General features: G+C 46.2%; 1 long non-coding RNA gene across 1 annotated transcript; it reads right to left on the bottom strand.

Annotated features, from left to right (window-relative positions):
* Positions 1–2065: 2065 nt before the first annotated feature.
* Positions 2066–6717, bottom strand: LOC140595820 (uncharacterized). The gene is made up of 2 exons (XR_011997706.1): positions 6621–6717; positions 2066–5556 (listed from the first exon to the last, which is right to left on the bottom strand). It is a non-coding gene; the product is annotated as an uncharacterized lncRNA (long non-coding RNA).
* Between the last annotated feature and the right edge of the window lie 270 nt (positions 6718–6987).

The raw sequence follows: 6987 nt of genomic DNA, 5'->3' as shown, positions 1-6987 counted from the left end.
TAGTAGTTTCTTTAAAAACTAAACATGCAACTACCATATGACCCAGCAACTGCATTCATGGGCATTTATATCTGAGAAATGAAAATTTGTGGTTACACAAAAATCTATTCAAGAAAGTACATAGCAGTTTTGTTTGTTTGGTTGGTTGTTTGGTTGGGGGGGGTTGGGCTTTTTTGGGTAGTTGCTGAAAACCAGGAACACTCCAGATGTCCTTCAATAAGTGAATTGTCAGACAAACAAAGGCACATTCATGCCATGGAATATTACTCAGCAATAAAAAGCAACAAACTGTTGATACAGCCATCAACCTGGATGAATCTCTAGAGAATTACGCTGAGCGAGAAAAGCCAAAGCCAAAAGTCACATGCCTTATGATTTCATTTATGTAACATTCTTGAAATGACAGAATACTAGATATGGAAACAAATTTAGTGTTTTCCAAAGGTTAAGGATGAGGTAGGATTAGGGGTCAGGAAACTCCTCTCCTCAGGGAACTGGGAGGGAAGTGTGTAACAGTAAGAGTCACCATGAAGGACACTAGTGGTGATGGAAATGTTTTGTCTCTACTGTATCAATGTCAACTGATTGTGACATTGTAGTATAGTTCTGCAAGATACTATCATTGGAATGAAATAGGTAAAAGGTACACAAAATCTATCTGTATTATTTATTAGCACTGCATGTGAATCTGTATTTCAAAATAAAAAGTTTAATTTTTAAAAGTACTCAAAAAGTTGCTTCGATTTAACAAAATTGAACAAATCTGTGAATTTAATGACATAAAGCATCAAATCAAGTTATCTTTCATTAGTTAATTTTCAGATTTTACCCACGTGATATGCAAAAATTGTCTAAAACATTTAAACACATTACAAGGTTTATAAAGAAAAATGGTAGCCTCTGCCCCAGAAGCTTCCCATTTAAGCCTTTTGGGTCTTCCTTCTGTTATTTTTTTTCTGATTCTAAGTAAGGTGTCTACACTGTTACTTCTTGCTTTTTGCACTTTAAATGTTGACTAAATGATGGAATTCCTTCCAAGGACATGGAGAGTTTGGTTCTACTTACATCTCCTTCCCTACTCTGCCCTGTTCATCCCTCTCCACTTCCTTTCAGTGGAGTTAGCTCATGATATCCACTTAAATTCATGTTTTCTCTTTAACACATGGCAAAGTAAATGTTTTTCACAGCTGAGTCCAATCCTTTTCAATACATTCATCTGGTCATACAATGAATGTTTAATGGTACCTTGTATGTGCCAGGCGCTGTTCTAGGTGCTGGGGATGCAGCACTGAACAAAACAAATGGAATCCCTTATATTCTTGAGGGTTAAGGAGCTAAATAAGAGACAATACATTCATATTTTTCTGATGTTAAGTGCCACAGAGGAGCAGGGGATGGGGTGCAAAATGTCCTTCAATATAACCTAACTGGGGCAGCCCAGTGGCTCAGCGGTTTAGCGCTGCCTTCAGCCCAGGGCGAAATCCTGGAGATCCGGGTTCGGGTCCCACGTCGGGCTCCCTGCATGGAGCCTGCCTCTCTCTGCCTGTGCTCTGCCTCTCTCTCTCTCTCTCTCTCTCTTGAATAAATAAAATCTTTAAAAAATAATAATAATAACCTAACTGCAAGATATTATATAAGAGATGAGTTACTAAGAATTCACTACATCAATTATAAAAGAAACATGTCAATACAACAAGTACTTATTGTGCATTTACTGTTGGTCTAAGTGCTGTATTAGAATCTGAATATATCCTTGCCCTAAGGAAGCCCACAATATAAAAGTAATTCTCTGTCAGATATTTCCTTGAGTGCTAAGATTATCAACCATGTTGTAGCTTTCATGGATAGGAAGCAGTGCCACTACCAGCACCACCTTTTGGTGATAATTTGGCCTTCATGATGCCTCTTTCTATTAATTTTCACTTTTCCAAAATCATGCAGTGGATCTTCTTGTTGGGGTTTTTAGTGGAGATTGGATTAAAATGTTTCTTTGATACTGTAGCAGACATAAATATATTATTTTCCAATTACATTGTAGTTTTCCTTAAGGATCAAGAATAATGACTAAAATAAACTTTGAGTTTATTTAAAACAAAGGTGACAAGGCGTAGGAAGAAGAGAAAGAGGACAACAATTCTAACAAAGTTACAAAGGAAGCATCTTTGCAAAAAAGCAACAGAGGAGGCTATGTCTTGTACAAATACAATAGTTGCCCCTTTATACATGGTTTGGCTTTCTACTGTTTCAGTTACCCAAGGACAACTGTGGTCCAGAAGCAGATGATCCTCCTCCTGACCCAATGTCAGAAGGTCAGCAGTAGCCTGATGCTACGTCAAAATGCATATGACATTCATGTCATTGCATCTCATCATGCAGGCATTTTTCCATGTCACATCATCACAAGAAGAGTAAGTGCAGTACAACAAGATATTTTTGAGAGCAAGCGAGACCACATTCACATAACTTTTATTACAATATAATGCTATAATTCTATTGTATTATTCATTATTGCTATTAAATTCTTACTGTGCCTAATTTATAAACTAAACTTTATCATAGGTATGTATGCTTAGGGGAAACCAGTATACGTAAGGTTTGGTACTATCCATGGTTTCAGGCCTCCACTGGGGGTGTTAGGTAAGAGGAGGGTACTACCATATAAACTTGACATTGATTGATACCTCAGGGATATTTCTTTGAGTCAGTTAGCCTATTTATGTATTTCATGTCGCTGTGTCTTCACTTCCCCAGAAGTGTTTATCCAGTGAGCTTGTCCCAGAAAAACGGAGGCGGTGGATATCAGAACTATAGGTAATCTGATTATCTTCCTTAGTTGTGGCCTGAGATTTGTGAACCATGGCATTCTTTCCAGGCCAGAGAAAGGCAAAAAGTGGACAAAAGCATCAAAAAAACTTCCATGGTGTAAGAATTAGGAAAAGGATGGTCAGAAAGGGAAGGAGGAATGGAAGGAAATGTTCTGATCTGATGTCTTAGGAGGAGGCAGTCTACTCTGATTTCAGCGACTTCTTTTCCTGGTCAATTTGATTTTGAGGTCTTTAGCATTTGTACATGCTGTTGAATGTCATGTGCTTGTATATGGAAGATGTGGTAGTTGCTCTGTATTGGAATATAGCATAACTTGATCTAAAAGTGAAGCTAATTTCTACCATTAAAAAAAAAAAGGAACAGGCCTCATGTTCAAGTATTGGACATTTTTTAAAAAGTTGCCTTGATCAAGTGTTGAAGACACAAAGCTGATCTTGTAGGAAAGAGTTTAGGAAACAGGACTACTGAGGGCTGCCAACCCTCATATCCATGCAGTGTGTGTGTGCATGGAACAGATGGCGAAAATATAAAATACTATAGGTGCTAAATAAGGAACAGCATTTTGCATCTTGTCAGCCTTGAAACAAACATAAGGATACAGAACACAGTATTTAAAACTTGAAGTAGAATTTAATATCTATGCAGTTATTTCTTATAAGTAATAGTAAAGGCTGAGATACAGGAGTAAATTGGTGCCAGGAATGAAGTAACGGTTTAGATAAAATGCTGCTTACTCTGGACTTATTCATCCCAGCAACTTTTGAACCCTCCGTGGGTCTCTCTGCAGAGCCTTACTGACCACTAACAGGACCAGCTATAGGAGGGCTTCCTTACACTCAGGGCTGTCTGAGGAGAACACACTTAGAGGCCAGGCAAGCACTGGGGAGCCCTGTGGGTTTCTAGAAGAGGAGCTCATCCAGGCAAAAGGAAGAGCCAGTGCAAAGGCCCTGGATGGGAATAAGCTTGGTGTGCCCCCAAGCTATGGGAGAGAGGGAGAAACTGGAGATGACAGCAAAGAGCCAGTGGGTAGCCAGCTCGCACCCCCTCTTATCACCTGGGGCCCCCTTCTTCCTGGGAAGCTGTGCTTGCTTCCCCACTCATTGATGCCCTGTCCCCACAGCTCGGTGGTAGCTAAGGTCCAGATTTTTCTACTCAGTGAACTCAGGTATTACCCATCCTCATGACTTCCTTTTTTTTTAAAAAAAAAATATTTTATTTATTTATTAATGAGAGACACAGACTGAGAGAGAGAGAGAGAGAGAGGCAGAGACACAGGCAGAGGGAGAAGCAAGCTCCATACAGGGAGCCCGATATGGGACTCGATCCCGGGTCTCCAGGATCAAGCCCTGGTCCCAAGGCAGGCGCTAAACCACCTCATCCTCATGATTTCCATCTTCCCAACTCCCATTGCCCTGCTCCTCTGCTCTCATGTCTTCTCGGGGTGCCCCAGGAGCGGAGTGGGTGGCAAGTGCCCAGGAGCCCACGCAGAGGGCTGAGGCAGTGGCACAGGCTTCTCTAGGGAGATGGGCTTGAGCTGAATTTGAACGAGTAGGGAGGAGGTGAGGATGCTGCCTTCTTAACAGCTGGGCTGCATCGTCCTTGTCACGCTTTGGTTTCCCAGTCCAGGCTATTTTGGGTCAAGCGATGGGGACCCGCTGCGGCAGCATAGTGGGTGGTGAGTGGCAGGCTCACCCACCTCCTCCAGCTGGCCGGGAACAGGGCCAGGCTGCTTCTCTCTCAGGCTGGGTGAGGGGTCAGCACCCACTGGAGAAGGATGGGAAGGAGCCCCTGGAACCGGGGGGAGAGGCCCTAGCAGGGAAATCCATTCCCAGTTAACACAGGCTTCTGAGGTGCTTGTCTGGGGAGGAGACAGATATTGAAGCAGACGCCTGCCAGGCCAGACAAGATGTGCGCAGACGAGCGGGCCACACCAGTGTCTCCGGGGTGGGCTGGGGTCCAGGGAGAGGCTCCGCTGGAGCAAGCAGGGTCCTGAAGGCTGAGGAGTCTGTCAGGCTGAGTGGCGTTGAGCAAAGGCAGGGCTCCGGGACCACAGGGGAGGGGAGCCTCTTCTGGGGATGCTGCAGCGTGCAGTGGGGCCACGGCTGGGTGCCTCGCAGGACTGGAGCACGTGCTTTTCTCATGCCCATGCAACCCTTAGAAACCGGGGAGGTGACATCTCCCAGCCAGTCTCACCCTCTCGGCAATCACCAGCCCTGATGGCAGAATGAAGCGCTCTTAACAAAGATCTTTTGAAAAGTCAAAATGCCTCCTCCTTGGGTGCAGGGAGTGAAAGGGAAAGATGGAAATGATACCGATCATCCACTCCAGTCTCCGGCAGAAACTCCAGAGTTTCGGTGCAGAGGCCATGTGGCATTAACAGCCGAGGGACAGGAGCAGGCATCTCCATCCTGCCCCTGCCCTGGCTTGGCCTGCTCTCAGAGACCCATGGGCTGTGACAGCTGAACTGCTTGGAAGACTGACCCTCGCTGTGGTCACTGGGACAGAACCTGCTGCTGTCCCTCAGAGCAGGACCATATCTGCCAGTGGCTGGGCTCCTCCTGGCATTGGGCAGAGGCAGGGCCCTGCCATCTCAGCTCAGGCACTGAGGTACTGCATTTTAGTGAACGGGCTGGTCTGCTGATCACCATGAGGCGTGCTTTGATTCATGGGTCATTTTGTTCCAAAGCATGAAGCCTCTCAAAATTCAGAATAGCCACATAGTCCTGTTTACTTAGGAAAGGAAAAGAAAACAGAGGAGAAATAATATCTGTAGGGAGAAAGTCCCTTCCTTAGGCTGAAGCCCACTTTACCGTTTTTTATAAGTCCCAGTGGGAACTTTAAAGCAGTGTCTCCAGCTTTGCCCTGCACCTGCTGTGCCAGGCTAGGTGAGTACATGTGGGTGGACCCACGGGTTCCCTCCCCTAATGCTCAGATGGCCCTGCCAGGGAGCCTCCCTGTCCTGTCATAAGAAAAGGAAAATGAGGCACAGATGAGATTCGAGATCTCTAAACCCAGTGGAGAGAAGAGAAATCAGTGAGAAGGGCCCCCGATGCTACAGCCCTGGATCTGGCTCACCTTCCCCAGGGGCCAACTTCTGTCAGTGTCATGAAGGTCCAAGTGGGAGTCTGAATATGAGGGGAGGATTTCTCTCCTCAGTAGAAAAAAAAAAAAAAAAAAAAAAAAAGGATTTCTCTCCCCTGAGTGAGGCATCCTAGAGCTTGCTCTCCTCACTGCCCCTCCTGGGAGGGTGCCAGGGAGGCCCATCCCCCAGGGAAACCCAGTTGATTGTAGATGTGCAAGAGGAGATTTCCGGGGTGAGGAGCCTACACCCTGCATTCTGGGGGTGCAGATATGCAGCTTCCACCCTCCCATGTGTTCATTCAGCAGAGCTGAAGGGAATGGCCGTGAACTGCCCTGTCCACTAGGGCCGTGGTGGGAATTGGGAAGAGGAAGTAGCCCTAACCCACGTTAGGGCATGCAGGGCCAAGTGGGAATGCAGCCCCGTTCTCCCAGCAGGTACCCTCACTTGGGGGAGCACCCAGATAGCTGTGCCCAGCTTCCCTGCACCATGGGGTCCTAGGGCTCACTGAGCAAGCTGGCTCCTGGATCTGTGACTTCTGCAGGCCCAGGCCTTAGCTGAGTGTCCCACTTCCCAGAAGGGCAGTCTCTCCACCCTGATGACACCTTTCTCTTCCACTTGTGGGAGCTGCAGATTCAGCCCCTGGGGAGAGGGTGCTCGCTTTCCCTGCAGGAGTCAGGGCCAGGCTGCTGTGAGGGAGGGTGCTGGGAAGTACCTTGAACTTGGCGTGGTCTCTGCTCCTGGTGGCCTTCCTGTCTGTGTCCCAGTCCATGAAGCAGCACTGCATGCTCTTCACTGGGTTGCCCACACCAGCCCAGTCCTACTGATTAATTGTATAATTAGCTAAAAGCTACATGGCGCCACTCAGGAGCTATTTGGTCTAAAAATATTTTCTTATGAAAAACACAACAGAACTTAAAAATACCCCTCTGCAGTTGCCCAGGGATGCCTCCTACTTGGGCCACCCCAATCTGTGACTCTGTTTCTTGGAGAGTCTGGATTTCAGAGGCTGCAGCTGACCAGGCACTGTTTCCCTATAGGGTAGGTAAACTGGGATTATTCAACCTCTCCTGGCATTGCCA

The sequence above is a fragment of the Vulpes vulpes genome, chromosome 15, assembly GCF_048418805.1.
Source record: "Vulpes vulpes isolate BD-2025 chromosome 15, VulVul3, whole genome shotgun sequence".
Lineage (NCBI taxonomy): Eukaryota > Metazoa > Chordata > Mammalia > Carnivora > Canidae > Vulpes > Vulpes vulpes.
The sequence above is the reverse complement of the archived record's forward strand: the minus strand, read 5'-3'. Positions and strand labels throughout refer to the sequence as shown.